Genomic DNA, 20,947 nt, shown 5'->3' with positions numbered 1-20,947 from the left:
AGTAGAAAATCATATTTCTGTTTGTTATTAGTTTGGGATGGCAATGCATCAACCAAAACAATCATAACAGAATGACCTGGAATTTATTACTTTGTCCAATTAACTTAGGTTTTTTCCCTTTCTTTCTTCTCTCCCATCCTATTTTCCTTTACTCTTACGATAACTACTATATTCCCACCATGTGCCAGGCACAATACTGCATACTGGGTAAGAACAGTTTAAAAGACATAGTCTCTGCCTTCATGTTGTTCACATTAGGTTTTATTCCAAAAGCAGCGACTGTGACAGCTAATTATATAGTGTTTCATCCAAGTCTCTATAATGATCTCCCCAAGATTACCCAAAATCTTCCTTACTCTCTTAACAATTGAACTATACCATAAATGTGAAGGATTTCTGAAAAGATGAAGCAGTCATAAACATATTAAGCTCCCTTTGTCCTTCTGCGATTTCTTATAAACTATTAGAATTAAAATTAAATCTCTCAAGAGGGAGGTCAGTCTGAACTATTCCAATAAATCTTACATGTGATGAAAACAGAAAAGAGGAAAGAGAGAGAGGAGCAAACAAAAAAACCTTTGTACCTGCCAAAACTCAGCAATTGTGTGATCTCTTACAAATCAGTTGTTTTGCATGTAGTGATATAATGACAGGGGAAAAAGTAATTATAATTAGGTACCTATTTTGATTCCTCTCTCCATAGTATCAGTATTGAATATCATCTGATTTTGGCAAAAGGTAAGGTCATTGACTACTTAAAAGATGTACAGGACTACTTCTCTAAATGTTTCACATAGAAATATCTAAAAATGGAAAACATCTCAATCTCAATCGCATACTAGCCAGCAGGACAATTTGCAAAATTCACAGCCAAAAATAAATAAACAAACAAACAGAATCTGTGGCCTCAATGACATTTAAAAAATCCAACAATATTGAATAAAAAAGAATTTTTAACTTATACATAAAAAATAACAATGCTATGAAAACTTATTAAATCATTCAGTGTGTATAATTAGTGAATCTAAATTACCGCTAATTACCTGAACATCTAACAACTTAACTACAATTATTTCTTTTTTAAAATTATTTTTCCTCTGGTGTTATTGGAATTTAAGTGCTTCTTAAATAAAATATCATTATTGGCGGAGCAAGATGGCCGAATAGGAACGGCTCCAGTCTCCAACTCCCAGCCCGAGCGACACAGAAGACCGGTGATTTCTGCATTTTCAACTGAGGTACTGGGTTCATCTCACTGGGGAGTGCCGGACGATCGGTGCTGGTCAGCTGCTGCAGCCCGACCAGCGAGAGCTGAAGCAGGGTGAGGCATCGCCTCACCTGGGAAGCACAAGGGGGAAGGGAATCCCTTTTCCTAGCCAGGGGAACTAAGACACACAACACCTGGAAAATCGGGTAACTCCCACCCCAATACTGCGCTTTAAGCAAACAGGCACACCAGGAGATCATATCCCACACCTGGCCGGGAGGGTCCCACACCCACGGAGCCTCCCTCATTGCTAGCACAGCAGTCTGTGATCTACAGGCAAGGCAGCAGCGAGGCTGGGGGAGGGGCGCCCGCCATTGCTGAGGCTTAAGTAGGTAAACAAAGCTGCTGGGAAGCTCGAACTGGGTGGAGCTCACAGCAGCTCAAGGAAACCTGCCTGTCTCTGTAGACTCCACCTCTGGGGACAGGGCACAGTAAACAATAACAAACGCAACAGAAACCTCTGCAGACGCAAACAACTCTGTCTGACAGCTTTGAAGAGAGCAGTGGATCTCCCAACACGGAGGTTGAGATCTGAGAAGGGACAGACTGCCTGCTCAAGTGGGTCCCTGACCCCTGAGTAGCCTAACTGGGAGACATCCCCCACTAGGGGCAGTCTGACACTCCACACCTCACAGGGTGGAGTACACCCCTGAGAGGAAGCGTCCAAAGCAAGAATCAGACAGCTACACTCGCTGTTCAGAAATATTCTATCTTCTGCAGCCTCTGCTGCTGATACCCAGGAAAACAGGGTCTGGAGTGGACCTCAAGCAATCTCCAACAGACCTACAGCAGAGGGTCCTGACTGTTAGAAGGAAAACTATCAAACAGGAAGGACACCCACACCAAAACCCCATCAGTACATCACCATCATCAAAGACCAGAGGCAGATAAAACCACAAAGATGGGGAAAAAGCAGGGCAGAAAAGCTGGAAATTCAAAAAATAAGAGCGCATCTCCCCCGGCAAAGGAGCGCAGCTCATCGCCAGCAACGGATCAAAGCTGGACGGAGAATGACTTTGACGAGATGAGAGAAGAAGGCTTCAGTCCATCAAATTTCTCAGAGCTAAAGGAGGAATTACGTACCCAGCGCAAACAAACTAAAAATCTTGAAAAAAAAGTGGAAGAATTGATGGCTAGAGTAATTAATGCAGAGAAGGTCATAAACGAAATGAAAGAGATGAAAACCATGACACGAGAAATACGTGACAAATGCACAAGCTTCAGTAACCAACTCGATCAACTGGAAGAAAGAGTGTCAGAGATTGAGGATCAAATGAATGAAATGAAGCGAGAAGAGAAACCAAAAGAAAAAAGAAGAAAAAGAAATGAACAAAGCCTGCAAGAAGTATGGGATTATGTAAAAAGACCAAATCTACGTCTGATTGGGGTGCCTGAAAGTGAGGGGGAAAATGGAACCAAGTTGGAAAACACTCTTCAGGATATCATCCAGGAGAACTTCCCCAACCTAGTAGGGCAGGCCAACATTCAAATCCAGGAAATACAGAGAACGCCACAAAGACACTCCTCGAGAAGAGCAACTCCAAGACACATAATTGCCAGATTCACCAAAGTTGAAATGAAGGAAAACATCTTAAGGGCAGCCAGAGAGAATGGTCGGGTTACCCACAAAGAGAAGCCCATCAGATTAACAGCAGATCTCTCGGCAGAAACTCTACAAGCCAGAAGAGAGTGGGGGCCAATATTCAACATTCTTAAAGCAAAGAATTTTAACCCAGAATTTCATATCCAGCCAAACTAAGTTTCATAAGTGAAGGAGAAATAAAATCCTTTACCGATAAGCAAATGCTTAGAGATTTTGTCACCACAAGGCCTGCCTTACAAGAGACCCTGAAGGAAGCACTCAACATGGAAAGGAACAACCGGTACCAGCCATTGCAAAAACATGCCAAAATGTAAAGACCATTGAGGCTAGGAAGAAACTGCATCAACTAACGAGCAAAATAACCAGTTAATATCATAATGGCAGCATCAAGTTCACACATAACAATCTTAACCTTAAATGTAAATGGACTAAATGCTCCAATTAAAAGACATAGACTGGCAAACTGGATAAAGAGTCAAGACCCATCAGTCTGCTGTATTCAGGAGACCCATCTCACACGCAGAGACATACATAGGCTCAAAATAAAGGGATGGAGGAAGATTTACCAAGCAAATGGAGAACAAAAAAAAGCGGGGGTTGCAATACTGTCTCTGATAAAACAGACTTTAAACCATCAAAGATCAAAAGAGACAAAGAAGGCCATTACATAATGGTAAAAGGATCAATTCAACAGGAAGAGCTAACTATCCTAAATATATATGCACCCAATACAGGAGCACCCAGATTCATAAAGCAAGTCCTTAGAGACTTACAAAGAGACTTAGACTCCCATACAATAATAATGGGAGACTTCAACACTCCACTGTCAACATTAGACAGATCAATGAGACAGAAAGTTAACAAGGATATCCAGGAATTGAACTCATCTCTGCAGCAAGCAGACCTAATAGACATCTATAGAACTCTCCACCCCAAATCAACAGAATATACATTCTTCTCAGCACCACATCGTACTTACTCCAAAATTGACCACGTAATTGGAAGTAAAGCACTCCTCAGCAAATGTACAAGAACAGAAATTATAACAAACTGTCTCTCAGACCACAGTGCAATCAAACTAGAACTCAGGACTAAGAAACTCAATCAAAACCGCTCAACTACATGGAAACTGAACAACCTGTTCCTGAATGACTGCTGGGTACATAACGAAATGAAGGCAGAAATAAAGATGTTCTTTGAAACCAATGAGAACAAAGATACAACATACCAGAATCTCTGGGACACATTTAAAGCAGTGTGTAGAGGGAAATTTATAGCACTGAATGCCCACAAGAGAAAGCAGGAAAGATCTAAAATTGACACTCTAACATCGCAATTAAAAGAACTAGAGAAGCAAGAGCAAACACATTCGAAAGCTAGCAGAAGGCAAGAAATAACTAAGATCAGAGCAGAACTGAAGGAGATAGAGACACAAAAAACCCTCCAAAAAATCAATGAATCCAGGAGTTGGTTTTTTGAAAAGATCAACAAAATTGACAGACCACTAGCAAGACTAATAAAGAAGAAAAGAGAGAAGAATCAAATTGACGCAATTAAAAATGATCAAGGGGATATCACCACCGACCCCACAGAAATACAAACTACCATCAGAGAATACTATAAACACCTCTACGCAAACAAACTGGAAAATCTAGAAGAAATGGATAATTTCCTGGACACTTACACTCTTCCAAGACTAAACCAAACCAGAAAGAAGTGGAATCCCTGAATAGACCAATAGCAGGCTATGAAATTGAGGCAATAATTAATAGCCTACCAACCAAAAAAAGTCCAGGACCAGATGGATTCACAGCTGAATTCTACCAGAGGTACAAGGAGGAGTTGGTACCATTCCTTCTGAAACTATTCCAATCAATAGAAAAAGAGGGAATCCTCCCTAACTCATTTTATGAGGCCAACATCATCCTGATACCAAAGCCTGGCAGAGACACAACCAAAAAAGAGACTTTTAGACCAATATCCCTGATGAACATCGATGCAAAAATCCTCAATAAAATACTGGCAAGCCGGATTCAGCAACACATCAAAAAGCTTATCCACCATGATCAAGTGGGCTTCATCCCTGGGATGCAAGGCTGGTTCAACATTCGCAAATCAATAAACATAATCCAGCTTATAAACAGAACCAAAGACAAGAACCACATGATTATCTCAATAGATGCAGAAAAGGCTTTTGACAAAATTCAACATCCCTTCATGCTAAAAACGCTCAATAAATTCAGTATTGATGGAACGTACCTCAAAATAATAAGAGCTACTTATGACAAACCCACAGCCAATATCATACTGAATGGGCAAAAACTGGAAACATTCCCTTTGAAAACTGGCACAAGACAGGGATGCCCTCTCTCACCACTCCTATTCAACATAGTGTTGGAAGTTCTGGCTAGGGCAATTAGGCAAGAGAAAGAAATCAAGGGTATTCAGTTAGGAAAAGAAGAAGTCAAATTGTCCCTGTTTGCAGATGACATGATTGTCTATTTAGAAAACCCCATTGTCTCAGCCCAAAATCTCCTTAAGCTGATAAGAAACTTCAGCAAAGTCTCAGGATACAAAATTAATGTGCAAAAATCACAAGCACTCTTATACACCAGTAACAGACAAACAGAGAGCCAAATCAGGAATGAACTTCCATTCACAATTGCTTCAAAGAGAATAAAATACCTAGGAATCCAACTTACAAGGGATGTAAAGGACCTCTTCAAGGAGAACTACAAACCACTGCTCAGTGAAATAAAAGAGGACACAAACAAATGGAAGAACATACCATGATCATGGATAGGAAGAATCAATATCGTGAAAATGGCCATACTACCCAAGGTTATTTATAGATTCAATGCCATCCCCATCAAGCTACCAATGAGTTTCTTCACAGAACTGGAAAAAACTGCTTTAAAGTTCATATGGAACCAAAAAAGAGCCCGCATCTCCAAGACAATCCTAAGTCAAAAGAACAAAGATGGAGGCATCACGCTACCTGACTTCAAACTATACTACAAGGCTACAGTAACCAAAACAGCATGGTACTGGTACCAAAACAGAGATATAGACCAATGGAACAGAACAGAGTCCTCAGAAATAATACCACACATCTACAGCCATCTGATCTTTGACAAACCTGAGAGAAAGAAGAAATGGGGAAAGGATTCCCTATTTAATAATAAATGGTGCTGGGAAAATTGGCTAGCCATAAGTAGAAAGCTGAAACTGGATCCTTTCCTTACTCCTTATACGAAAATTAATTCAAGATGGATTAGAGACTTAAATGTTAGACCTAATACCATAAAAATCCTAGAGGAAAACCTAGGTAGTACCATTCAGGACATAGGCATGGGCAAAGACTTCATGTCTAAAACACCAAAAGCAACAGCAGCAAAAGCCAAAATTGACCAATGGGATCTCATTAAACTAAAGAGCTTCTGCACAGCAAAAGAAACTACCATCAGAGTGAACAGGCAACCTACAGAATGGGAGAAAATTTTTGCAATCTACTCATCTGACAAAGGGCTAATATCCAGAACCTACAAAGAACTCAAACACATTTACAAGAAAAAAACAAACAACCCCATCAAAAAGTGGGCAAAGGATATGAACAGACATTTCTCAAAAGAAGACATTCATACAGCCAACAGACACATGAAAAAATGCTCATCATCACTGGCCATCAGAGAAATGCAAATCAAAACCACAATGAGATACCATCTCACACCAGTTAGAATGGCGATCATTAAAAAGTCAGGAAACAACAGGTGCTGGAGAGGATGTGGAGAAATAGGAACACTTTTACACTGTTGGTGGGATTGTAAACTAGTTCAACCATTATGGAAAACAGTATGGCAATTCCTCAAGGATCTAGAACTAGATGTACCATATGACCCAGCCATTCCATTACTGGGTATATACCCAAAGGATTATAAATCATGCTGCTATAAAGACACATGCACACGTATGTTTATTGCAGCACTATTCACAATAGCAAAGACTTGGAATCAACCCAAATGTCCATCAGTGACAGATTGGATTAAGAAAATGTGGCACATATACACCATGGAATACTATGCAGCCATCAAAAAGGATGAGTGTGTGTCCTTTGTAGGGACATGGATGCAGCTGGAAACCATCATTCTTAGCAAACTATCACAAGAACAGAAAACCAAACACCGCATGTTCTCACTCATAGGTGGGAACTGAACAATGAGATCACTTGGACTCAGGAAGGGGAACATCACACACCGGGGGCTATCATGGGGAGGGGGGAGGGGGAAGGGATTGCATTGGGAGTTATACCTGATGTAAATGATGAGTTGATGGGTGCAGCACACCAACATGGCACAAGTATACATATGTAACAAACCTGCACGTTATGCACATGTACCCTACAACTTAAAGTATAATAATAATAAATAAATTAAAAATAAATAAAATAAAATAAAATATCATTATTATTACATATAATGTCTTTAAATTTTTATTAATATATAATAATTGTGTATATTTTGGGGGTACATGTGATATTTTGATACCTGTATACAATGTGTAATGATCACATTGGGGTACTTCAAACATTTATCTTTTCTTTGTGTTGTGAACATTACAAATCTTCTCTTCTTGCTATTTTGAAATATACAATAAATTATTTGTAACTATAAATTCCCTACTATACTATTGAATACAAAAATACAGATAGAAGGAATACATACAAAGTTTTAGACACAAAAACATTTTTATCAGAGAATTCCATCCACCAAAGTTAAATCACTGCAAAAGAAGTAGAGATATAATGAATATACTAAGTGCTTTCCATCATATGTTCCCTTGGCTAGTTACATAAATATGAACAAATTCATATTTACCAATAATCCAATAATATGCTCTGTTAGGTCTATATCCAGATAATTCTTTTCATATAAATATTTCTCCTCAAGATTCTGATCTTGACATCTTGATTGGAAAAACTGACATACCACTTCTGGGTTTTTTTATATTTTTATGTATATATAAAAGAAAAATAATTAAAAGTTTATATTTAATTAAAAGTGAAGACTTACTCAAAAGAATGCCATCGCTCTTAATCATATTCTAGAGTAACTTATACCTCAAGCATCTAAAAAATGTCCTCAAATAAATAAACAATCATCACTACAAACACTCTATCCAGTAACACATTCAAGTCGCCAGAATCGCTGGGGATATTACTCAGTCATAATTTTTAGAAATTCATTACAGCCATAGCCTACAAATGAGAAATAAAGCAAATCAAAAGCGCTGATATTCCATATCCCCAAACAAACAACACTCTCAGTAAAATCTGAATAAACTAAATGGAAATATGGCCTAAAGCTATGCTAAATTATTATATGTTCGTAAAACTACTGGCACTGCTAATCTAACTCATTTTTATCTCAGAAAACATCACATTTTCCACACTTCCTCCCACTAAAATAAAAGTGCTTCAACTTCATCCCTTGGCCCAAATATTGAAATACAATTAAAAGATAACTGTAGCATCCTCTTTATAGAAATAGTTCAAATATAACCACAGAATCACATGCAGAAGTGAGCATTAAAACATTAGTTTTTAATTTAAGAAAAATACCTGTAATATTTTCTATGTTCATTAAAATGTTTAACATTTCAGATTGATGAAATACCTAGCATCAAGCCATGTAGTATGGCTTTGCTTTCATCAAATAGCATTTTATAATCATAAATTTACTTTCCTTCAAATTGTTGCTAATATTTAAACATTATTGTTCTTGCACTTTGTTTTATTGCTTTTGCATATAATAAAAAGCAGGAAAGGTTAATTCATAAAATACGGAAGGCACAAATTTTATTCTGTAGACCAATAACATAACAATTTATAGGCCAATTCATAGGCCTTAGCTGATAATACCTCTGAGAGCAAGTTAAGTAGCTTCAGAAATTTCTGACTTTATACTCCACCTTTTCTTTATTCTTACATACCATAACTTCATTGCCACACATAGGTTTCCTTTTTCAATGTCAGTTAAATGTCTTCCAAGCTTCAGAAGCCCAGGACTTCTGATGGTATTTTCAAAATGTGGTGTTTCCCTTTAGTCTTATTAAATACTTTGATCACAATTAGTAAATACAACTACAGTTTCTCATAAAATTTCATCTCTCCACCCTAACTTCACTTAAATACTGGAAAATGTTATCAAACATGTCAAAAATCTCCTGAGTATAATTAAAGTTTATGTGTATGTGTTCACATGAAGTGTAAAGATGGACAAAGTAAGGTTAGGAACTTTTCCATATGGCATCTGTATTGCATTTTACAAATTTCTGAAATGCTTATTCTTCTCCAATTTGTCCCTAGCTCTTTCTTCTCCCTATCTCACACCCTAAACTCTCCTCTAGAAAATATACTCCACATTAAATGTATCCAGTAAACTCATTCCCACATTCAACTTTCTTCTTGACTATACACCACCCTCTGAAATGTCCTCCCTGGCTAGTCCCAGCTTATAAATTTACCTTTCTTTTGTGAAGTTTCTTCTGATTTAATTAACATAATGCTGGCGATCTCCAATGAGAGTTAATCTAAACATAAAATTCCACGACTCTTTTGTTTACCATTCTGTAATTACTTCTTTGCTTATATAGAATACTCTTAGGTATCTATTTCAAATATCCATATTTCTCACCTGCAACTGTTACCTTTATAATTATAAATTATAACATTAGCAACATTATTATTCTTTATTATTATTGTAAATGATAATATCAGTAACATTCTTATCACCATTATTAGCTCCTACAAGTCTATAGAAGTATTTTGTGTGTAAGGCAGCAAAAGAATTGTTCCTTTTTCAGATCAAAGTGTCACCTTATATTTGAGGTGATAAAAACATTTGATAAGCCCTTTTGTTATATAGCTACAACATAAGGGCTTATAAAGGCCAACTTAGTCATATGATTAGCTCAGTTTTACTAAAGAACCCTGTTAAGTTTCAGATGCTGGCTCTGTCCTTAAGAAGTCAAAACACAATTTCAAAAATTAGCCAAACAACTAAAATATTTTTTCTCTATAAATTTTCCAACTATCAAGAACTTTTGAGTGTATCTCTGACTTAACTAGATGTTCTAGCATCATGTAAATGGCCTCTAAACCTAAAGCAGGAAGAGATATCTTGGAAGAACATTTTCCTGAATAGTGGTCATAATAGGACTATGACAGCTCTATAAACTCTGATTGCTAGCAAAAACTTTAAGATATTCAAGTAATTTATTCTCAACTCTCCAACTCCCTGCCTTCATAAACCAACTGTCCTGGGATTCACCTGGAAAACTTCCTTGATATCACCTGGAAATCTTTAAGCCTTCAATCTGCTAAATATTCTCCAGAAAGACATTCTGCCTCTTTCTGTGCCCAGTCTTCAAGAGATGCCAAGAATTACTCTCATACCATTCAAGTCCTGCTGACCAGGGTCTAAGTGGAAAAGGTAATTTACAAAGAATGAAGCTATTCACTATGAACTACAGTCACTGCTTTGCAACCAAGAATTTAGTCAGGTGTATCATACATCCCTTTGAGAACTTTTACCCAAAGCAGAAACTTAACTTCACTAATACCTTTTCTTTCTCAAGACTTCCAACATTCTAAATACGAAGGAGTTGTACCCTAGTAAACTGAGAAGGCAAGGTTAAGGCCCTTGTTTTTCAACTATGATTAGACCAATGCTCTAGTCCAAGGATTGAATGAACTAGTTGTGAAACCTAACCCTTATGAGCAAAGTCGCCTGTTTAACAGTACAGTGAGTGTACCCTCCTCTGATTTTCCATATGGAGGGCCAATTTAACAAAATAAGAATTCTCAGCTAAATAGCAGCTTTTTCTTCCGAAGTAAAAAACAAAGCCCCTCTCACAGTGCTTACATTTGCAATACATCTGTAAAAAGTGATTTTTTTAGCATCAGAAAGCATTTTAATTGTAGTAAACTGAACAATGCAGAAATTGTTTGAAGAAAAGATTAAATTTAATGAAATTCACAAACAACCCTTTTTAGAAAGTAACAACAATTTTTTGAACATTTAAGAGGAGCTCATTATATCAAGACAACTCCACTGTAAAAAGCTGTCTGACTTCAATCACTGCATATCTACATGTTAATGAACTTACTGTATAAAGCAGGGAGTGAACAGAAAAAGTAATAGAAGACTGACTTAATGCATATTTGCTAGAAAAAAAAAATCTCCTTTAATCAATAAAATACCTTTTCACTAGTATCATAATAGTACCTGAAACTCTTTCAAACAACACAAAAGGAAGATGATACTTGAAAGTTTCTTTAAGATATTACACAGCTCATACTTTCTTGCAGTGTTCACATGCTGTCAGCATCACAGTTCTAAAGACTTTCAAGTTTCAACAGACAGATACAGGCTAGTACAAAGTCTTTGCCATAAAAATCTCATTGCTGCCCCCTGATCAAACATAGACAAATCTGAAACTGAAAACTGAGAACCAACCAGTGACCTTTGATTGGAACACAAGCCTGGGTTTTAATAAAATGCCTCATTCATTGCTCTTTGGTGCCAACAAGATAGGTGTGTTATAGATTGAAAAAAGCAGTCAATACACCATTTACACCTATACAATGATTTCCATTATTCACCCTTGGAATTTGTGATTGTAGCAAGTAAGACACAGGTCTCTTAAAAGAGCAAAACCTAAACACAAAAATGTACCTTTCTACCTTTAAAATAAATAAATGACTTTAACCCTTCCTCTCATTTTCTTGCTACTGACTTTCATGCCTTATTAAATGTATTGTACTAGTCTTTCCAAAACCATAATTTGCACAATATTTATTTGTTGCTATTCCTCAGAGCCTAAGGAATGCTGGCAATATTCACTTTGGAACTCCTGATTTTCCTAGCATATTAATGCACTAGTCAAATATTCAAATGCATATCTATAAGGCCTATTTTAATTAAACCAAATGTTTGAAATTTTGGGTTATTTTATTTTGCCATTTTGGGAGAGGGCCAAGAAGAAAAAAGGGGTGTCAGACTACAACTATCGTTAGCACATTTTGATGCCTAATGTCAGACTGACCTTAAGAGCAATGGCTCAAGAAAATGCAAGTCAAGTCCAATTCTTATGAGTTAGATGCTGGGAATGAAAGAAAGGGAGGAAATGTTTTCAAAGCCAATCCATTCCTAAGTGTTATGGTGAATTCACACAAGGAACTGTTAACTCCAGTTAAAATTGGAAGCTAGAATGGTTAGGGACCTGCAAGCTCTACAGTGCATGCCTTAATGACCTCTACAAGCCATGACACTAAAATATTCTAACTCTTACTCTAGACTAAAGGGCTTCACGTGTAATTGACAGTGTTATTCTAGTGCCTGGCATTGTATTCTAGTCTAAAATGTAGCAGGTGCCTTGTATTACATACAAATATGTAAATATATACATATATAGGTAGGGGGTACATATATGTTTATATGTAAATGTATACATAAATAAAATGAATAATGAAGTATGGAGATATAACTTTGCCAGGATGAAAGGACAGTGAGAATTGTAAACGCAATCTGAGGAAACAATCTACCTACAACTCAAACTGGAAGGAAGAAAGGTAAGAAAGAAGGAAGAAATGCCATTATTTCATTCCTTTTTATGGCTGAGTAGTATTCCATTGTATTTATATAAGTGAAGTAACTCAGAAATGGAAAACCAAATGTCGTATGTTCTCACTTTTAACGTGAGGTAAGCTATGAGGATGCAAAGACATAAGAATGATATAATGGTCTTTGGGGCTTGGGGGAAATACGGGAGTCGGGTGAGGAATAAAGGACTACACATTGGATACAGTGTATACTACTCGGGTGATAGGTGCACCAAAATCTCAGAAATCACTACTCAAGAACTTATCCATGTAACCAAAACCACCTGTTTCCAAAAATCTATTGAAATATTAAAAAAAAAAGGAAGAAAGAAAGGTAGAAATAAAGGGGAGGAATAAGAAAGGGAATAAGACAGGGAGGAAAGGAGGAGAAAACATGTACAGAATCATGCTATCTGTACTATAACTAAATATTCCTATCTGCCCTCCATCAATCACTGCTTCTGGGCACCACAGTGGGCTCAGTAGCCTGAACTGCTTCTGTGAATGACCACAGCTATACTGCTTCACCTACTGTAAATAAACGTACACATACACAAACCCAGACACCTCCTAAGATATTAATGTAAGTATTTAGTTTAGCCAAACAGAAGACTCATGACTTCATTCAGTTGCCAAATTGCTTGACCCAAAGAATTCAAAGCTCATGAGGGCAGGGACTTTCTCTATCTCATACATGGTTATATCCCCTGACTTAGATCAATGCCTGCCTAGAACAATAGGTATTTAACAAAAATTGCTCTAAAATTGATATCGTAAACATTAATATTTTCAAGTCTCTGGACAGATTACAATTTACAGCAGGAGTTTTCAGTGTATGATCATGGAACCTCCAGGGGTTACCAAGACTCTTTCAGGGGTCTAATTTTTTCATAATAAGGATAATAATGTTATTTACTTTCTTTTAAGAGACAGGGTCTCACTCCGTCATCCAGGTTGGAGTGCAGTGGCGCGATCATAGCTCATAGCTCAATCTCGAACTCCTGGGGCTCAAAAGATACTCCACCTCAGCCTCCCTAGGAGCTAGGACTACAAGTACACATCACCACACCTGGCTAATTTTTTTTTTTTCGTAGAGACAGAATCTTGCTATGTTGCCCAGGCAGGTCTCTAACTCCTGACCTCAAACTATCCACCTGCCTTTGTCTCCCAAAGTGTAAGGATTACAGGTGTGAAACACGGTGCCCAGACCCTTATTTGCTTTTTTCACTCTAATTCTCACAAGTGTACAGTGGAGTTTTCCAGAGGTTATATAATAGTGTGATTCCTCTGAAGTCTAACATGTTCTTGTGTTTTTAAAATTTCTAATATGAAGACTTCCAATTCTGGGAAGATGGAGTAGAAGTACTTTTCCCCATACCTTCCCCAAAATACAACTAAAAACTCTGAACACTGTATATGAGACAAACATAAGAGGACTCTAAAAAGTGGAAAGAAGACAGGCTGGCTAGGAAACTCAGAACCAAGGATGACACTGGTGAATTTCCTAGGTTTTCTTTTTACCTTGTGTATACCAGACTTGGAGCTAAAGAAGCCAGCAATCTAAAAACACCAATAGATACAGGCAAAAACATCCCCCAAAAAAGTTTGCTCTCTCTATCCCAAGGACCAGGAAAGAGGCAGTTTTTAATAAGACAGGAAACTTGTAGACACTATCTGCTCTAGCTCCAGATAAACACTGCCAAAAAAATACTGTGGTTTCACCCTGACCCACTCAAACCTAGTGGTGAACCTAGAATTCCACTCTCTCATGGCTTTAATGAGGTACCCAATATCCATCCCCAGGGAAATGTCAAAGAAAACCAGGTAGTGATCTGGGACTTTTACCCCTATCAGCCAGTAGCATCCCCATACCTGCACCTGCCCCTGGCCCCAGTGACCCTCCCACTTACCCCGCAGAGTGGTATCAAGGAATGCTTAGTGGATAGTCAAAACTTTCATCACAGGCCAACAGTAACGAGGCCACCTCCACTAAGATGTCAGTGAAGACCACATGGGGAGCTAGAACTCACCGTCCAGCAGTACAAGAAGCTCCACCACCCAGGGGGCCTTCTGAACTTCCACATCCATCTAGCAGTAACAAGGTAGCAGCCTCCCTTTCCTTACCGAAACAGTGTCAAGGAAAGCTAGCTAAAACAGGTTTTCATAAGAACCAGAGTGTCACAATAAAAAACAAAAATATATGGATTTCAAGCAAAAATCACTGTCATACCACAAAAGATCTCAAATTAAATGAAAAAGACAATCAATATATGCCAACACCAAGATGTTAGAATAATCTGACAAACATTATAAAGCAGCCATGATATAAAAAAAAAAAAAAAAAAAAAAAAAAAAAAAAAAAAAAACTTAAGTGGGCAATTATAAACCCATTTGAAACAAATAAAGGAAATAGAAAGCCTCAGCAAAGAAATAGAAAACACAAAGAAGAACCAAATGAAAAAAACTGTAAACTACAATAACTAAAATAAAAAGCTCAATAGTAAATTCTAAAAAATAGCTGGTTTGGGTTGGTGCATGCCTTTAGTTCTAGCTACTCAAGAGGCTGAGACAGAAGAATAACTTAAGCCTGTGAGTTTGATGCTGCAGTGTGCTATGATCATACCACTGCACTCCAGCCTGGATAAAAGAGTGAGACCCTGTCTCTATCTAAAACAAACAAACAAAAATAGAAGCTCTATAGAAGGGCTCAATTGTAGAATGGAAAGCACCAAATCAGTGAACCAGAAGATAGAACAATAGAATATATCCAATCTAAATAACAGAGAGAAAACAGACTCCAAAAGAAAATGAACCAAATGTCAGGAATCTTTGAGGATATAGCAAAATATATATTCATGTCATCAGAGTCCTGGAGGACAGAAGAAAGAGAGTGACACCGAAAATGTACTCAAAGGAATATTAGTTGAAAACATCCTAATTATAGTCACACACATACATAAACCTACAGTTGAGCAAATCCCAAGCAGGATAAATTCAAAGAAATTCATGCAAAAATACATCATATTAAACTGCTGAAAACTAAAAGCAAAAAAATCTTAAAAGCATCCAGAGAAAAATGACACCTTACCTATACACGGAAAATAATTCAAATGACAGCAGATTTCTCATCAGAAACCATAGAAGCCAGAAATAAGTGGCACAATATTTTCCAAGTGCTGAAAGAAATGACTAGTCAACCCAAAATCCTATACCCAATGAAAATATCCCTTAGGAATGTAGGGAAATCAAAACATTCTCAAATGAAGGAAAATGAAGAGAGTTTATCACCAGCAGACCCACCCTAAAAATCTGACTAAAGGAAATTCTCTAAACAGAAAGGACACAATAAAAGAAGAAATGTTGAAACATCAGGAAGGAAGAAAGAATAAGAGAGGCAAAATATACTAGTGTGAATACATACAATAGGTTTTCCTTCTCCTCCTGAATTTTCTAAATTATGTTTGATGGTTAATGCACATTGCCTAATATGGTTCCAAATGTATGTAGAGAAAACAGGTAAGACAATTACATTATAAACAGGGAAAGTAATTGGATATAAAGGGAGGCAAGGTTCTTACACTTGATGCAAACTGGTAAAATGACTATTCCAATAGTCAAAGATTGATAGAACTGGACAGACAGAAATGATACAGAATAATTAAACAATCTGATCAACAGAATCTAATCAACATTCATAGAACACTCCACTCAATGACAGAATACACATTTTTATGTGCCCCTAGAACATATACCAAGATAGACAACCAACTAGGCCATAAAACAAAACTCAGCAAATTTTTAAAAACTGAAATCATACAGAGCATGTTCTCTGACCACAATGGGATTAAACTAGAAATCAATAACAAAGAAAGAACAATCTCCAAACCCTTGGAAATTAAGCAACATACTTCTAAATAATCCATGAGTCAAAAAAAATTTCAAAAGAAATTTTTTTAAAAAAAACACTAAACTAAGTGAAAATGAAAATATATCAAAATTTCTGAGGCATGGCTAAAGCAGTGCTGAGAAAGACATTTATAACACTAAACGCATGCAGAAGAAAAGAAGAAAAATCTTAAATCAATAATCTAAACTCCCATCTCAAGAACCCAGAAAAACAAGAGGGAAAAATTAACCCAAAGCAAGCAGAAGGAAGAAAATGATAAAGAGCAGAAACCAATAAAATTGAAAGCAGGAAAACAATAGAAAAGTAAATGAAACAAAAAATTGGTTCTTTGAAATGATCAATAATATTGGCAAGCCTCTATCAAGACTGACAAAGAAAAAGAGAAAACACAAATTACCAATATTAGTAATGAAACAGGGGATATCATTACAGATCGTGCAGACATAAAAAGGATAGTAAGTGAATACTAGTAATAACTCTACACACATAAATTTGACAACTTAGATGAAATGGACCACTTGCTCAAAAAACAGAAATTACTACAATTCACTCAATATGAAATGAAATAGGTAGTTTGAATAGCCCTATAACTCTTAAGAAAATTGAATTCCTATGTTTAACTACCCCCAAAAAGAAAACTCCAGGCCCAAATGTCTACCAAGTGTCTAAAGATTAACACCAATTCTACACAATCTCTTCCAGAAAATAGAAGAGAAGGAAACACTACCCAATTTATTCAATGAAGCTAGTATTATCCTGATAACAAAACCATACTGAAACAAATACAAAAAAAAAAAAAAAAAAAAAAAAGCTTCAGACCAATACTCCCCATGAATTCTTATCTTTTTGTTTTAAAAGAACCCACAAACAAGTATCCACAGTAACCCCATAACACAGTCTCTTCTTGATGGACAAAAATAATTTTAAAGTAAACAAACTCATCAACAGAAAGAAATTCCAATGCAGTAAAAGACCACATAAACAAAAGCTTTGGGGGTTCTAAATAATTTTTAAGAATGCAACGAGATCCTGGAAATAAAAAGTTTGAGAACCTCTGATTGAAGCTACTAGCTCCTAACTTTACTAATGGTCACCTAAAGTGCTACAGCAGAACTCTTCATGAACTTTCTGAAATGTGAGCAAAATCTCTTTGGGCTCATCTTCAAAGTAAGTCCAGTGAAGATACAAAAACAATGCTACCAAACTTTGAAATATTTAACTTTCATAAGTCCTGGGGGAGTTAGAATCCTGCTCTTGTGACAGGAGATTCTGGGCAGTAAACAATACCATGTAGTATTGAAGTTTGGTGAGCCAAGAAGTATCTCTGGTAAACTCAGGATAATTCCTGCTAAGGGAAAAGAAATATGTTGAGTCAGCTAAGCCTATTGTATCTCATCCATCAGGAGCTCAGCCAAAGCATTATTCCCCTATGGTTTTCAGAGATCCCCAGCTCTCTACCTTCAAGAAATAGGCATCAAAATAGTATCAGACACACCTGCTAGGGCAACTATAATGTTTTTTAATGGAAAATAAGTGTTTGCAAGAATGTAGAGAAATTGGAACCTTCATGCATGACTTGTGGAAAGGTAAAATGATGCAGCTAGTGTGGAAAACAGTTTGGCACTTTCTCCAAAATTAAACACGGGACTGCCATATGACCCAATTCCACTTCTAGGTATATATGCAAAAGAACAGAAAACAGGTGTTCAAACAAAAACTTATACACAAATGTTCATAGGAGCACTATTCACAATTGCCAAAAAATGGAAAAAACCTAAATGTCCATCAATAGAGGAATGGATAATCAAGCTATGGTACATATCATGGAATATTATTCAGCAATAAAAAGGAATGAAGTGCAGATGGGACATCCCTAATCCAAAAATCTGAAATCCAAAATGCTCCAAAATATGAAACTTCTTGAGTGCCAACTTGGCACTACAAGTAGAAAATTCCACACCTGACCTCATCTGACAAGTCATGTGAACTCTAGAGAAAAAAAAATACCTATAGATGGTAGAGTGAAAATGTGGGGTGGGCTTATTGAAGTACAAGTGCAGAGCACATTCATAACAGAATAAGAAATCATCTCAGTTTATAAAATCAAAGAAAGACTTCTAAGACAAAAACCATTGTTAATGAGGCAGATGATGCTGAAGGAAATATTTTTAAAAGCCAACCAGCTCATCCCTAGAGGATCCTCTTCCTAGTCCTTCAACTGTTTCTTCTCACCTAAAAAAAATAAAATATAATGTACAGTAATCTTTCAATCAAAACACAACATAGTGGAGACTGCCACTGTTGGTTGTCATTGTTGTTTAACAACTGACACAGGTATTATGGTGATGCTACTGTGCTGTTTAGTTACCCTAAATACATTGTTTCCCTCTATAAATGGCATGTCATATTTTTTTCTTTCTTTCTTTCTTTTTTTTTTTTGAGATTGAGTTTCGCTCTGTCGCCCAGGCTGGAGTGCAGTGGCGATCTCTGCTCACTGCAACCTGCGCCCCCTGTGTCCAAGTGATTCTCCTGCCTCAGCCTCCTGATTCTGGGATTACAGGCACATGCCACTACGCCTGGCTTATTTTTTTTTTTTTTTTTTTTTTTTTGTATTTTTAGTAGAGACAGGGTTTCAGCATGTTGGTCAGGCTGGTCTCGAACTCCTGACTTCATGATCTGCCTGCCTCAGCCTCCCATCGTGCTGGGATTACAGGCATGAGCCACCGCGCCAGGCCGTATTTTTTTTACTGTTAGAACTTATGTGTGAATAAGTATAAGAAAATGATTGCTTAATGATAGCACATAAATTCACAGTCAGGAATGACAGTAATGCCAAACAACTACAGATTGTCCACATGTCTGTAGTGACACTTTTGCTTTCTGATGGCTTATGTACACAGATTTTCTTCCAAGCACAAAATTATTTAAAATAGTGTAAAAAATTATCTTCAGGCTATGTGTATGAGGTACATACAAGACATAAGTAAATTTCTTGTATAGGCTTGGGTCCCATCCCCAAGATATCTCATTATGTATATGCAAATATTCCAAAATCAAAAAATAATCCAAAATTCAAAACAGTTCTAGTCCTAAGCATTTCAGATAAGGGATACTCAATCTGTAGTGATGTGCTACAACGTATTAATACATAAATTTAGAAAACATTACACTAAGTGAAAAACTGCCAGACACAAAAGGTTACATATTGTATGATTGCATTATAGAAAACATGAAGAATAGAATAAATCCATAGAGACAAAAAGCAGATCTGGGGAAAAGGGAGGAATGAGGATTAACTGCTTAGTAGGTATGGAGTTTTCATTTCAGATGATGAAAATGTTTTGGAACAAGATAGGTGTGATGGTTGCATAACACCGTGAATGTACTAAATACCACTGACATGTTCATTTTAAAATGAATAACTTTATGTAATATAAATTTTAACTCAATCATTTTCAAAATGTAAAAATAAGTACATATTGACCTGACCTTAGGGCAATGAAGTAAGCAATAAAAAATTCACATTATATGCACTTAAAAAGTATCTGAGAACCCTTAACTCAGTCAAAATTAATATTTCCTCTTATGTGCTCCAACATTACTCCATAAAAATATTCATAACTTTATAGAATATGGAAATATTTTGATGCCTTTTACACTGTCTACCCTTACTCTCCCAAATGTATTTTTCACTTCTACCTTTCTTCTTTCTTAACCTTCTCTCTCCCATCCTCCAATTGTGATTTTATCCAGGGCAGTAACCTTTTACTTTTCATCCTTATATCCTTGGTGCCTAGCACAATGTATATGCTAAATAAATGTGTTAATTGAAAGAAAGAAAAAACAAATTAATGAATGCAAGGTGGATAAGCATGTAAGCATCATAGAGGTTGAAGAGCATTATCGAATTATCTTTCGCATCTTGAGTTGGAATTTTTACAACAAGAAATTCCAATCCCAGGTCTTTGACTGATTTTTTAGCATGCCAAGCCCGCTGCAATTTTTAAAGACATTTGCAAAATTCTTTTAAAAATTCTGAAATTAAAATTAATTTAAATCATTTAAATTTCTAAATAAATGCATCTTAGTACTTTTTTGGAAGTTAGGGAATATATCAAAATTAAACAAAACAAAATGCCAGTGCAACAAAACAGTCAGAGCTCACTCTATTCACTGGTGCCCATTTAAAAGACAAAGAAATTTAAATATCAACCAAAAAATTATCTTGTTTAATGCCCATCTAATTATGTGTTAAGAGAAATTACTTTGGGTGCTCCAGTGGTACAAGCAGTTAGCACACAGTACATATACAGCAGTATGTGTGTGAGAAATTATTTTAAACATAAGAATTATCAAAAATTATAATAAGATCATCCCTTTAGCTGAATATTTCCACCAAAAATCAGAAAAATATGCAAGTGATACATTTTGTTTCTTGGATATAGCAATGTACCATCTTGCATAAATGAGATTATTAAAATGGTTTTATTTCTCTTACTTTGTTTGATC

General features: G+C 36.4%; 1 protein-coding gene across 10 annotated transcripts in view; it reads right to left on the bottom strand.

Moving 5' to 3' along the window:
- SOX6 (SRY-box transcription factor 6) overlaps positions 1-20,947 on the bottom strand; it is a 784,476-nt gene that overhangs the window by 593,379 nt on the left and 170,150 nt on the right. Inside the window, exon 2 of one of the 10 annotated variants that reach the window (XM_050759342.1) lies at positions 18,619-18,670. The exons of the other annotated variants lie outside the window; for them this stretch is intronic. The gene's annotated coding sequence lies outside the window, so the exon portion shown is untranslated. The remainder of the gene's footprint in view (positions 1-18,618; positions 18,671-20,947) is intronic. 10 annotated transcript variants of the gene reach the window in all.

The sequence above is a fragment of the Macaca thibetana genome, chromosome 14 (assembly GCF_024542745.1).
Source record: "Macaca thibetana thibetana isolate TM-01 chromosome 14, ASM2454274v1, whole genome shotgun sequence".
NCBI classification, from domain to species: domain Eukaryota; kingdom Metazoa; phylum Chordata; class Mammalia; order Primates; family Cercopithecidae; genus Macaca; species Macaca thibetana.
The sequence above is the reverse complement of the archived record's forward strand: the minus strand, read 5'-3'. Positions and strand labels throughout refer to the sequence as shown.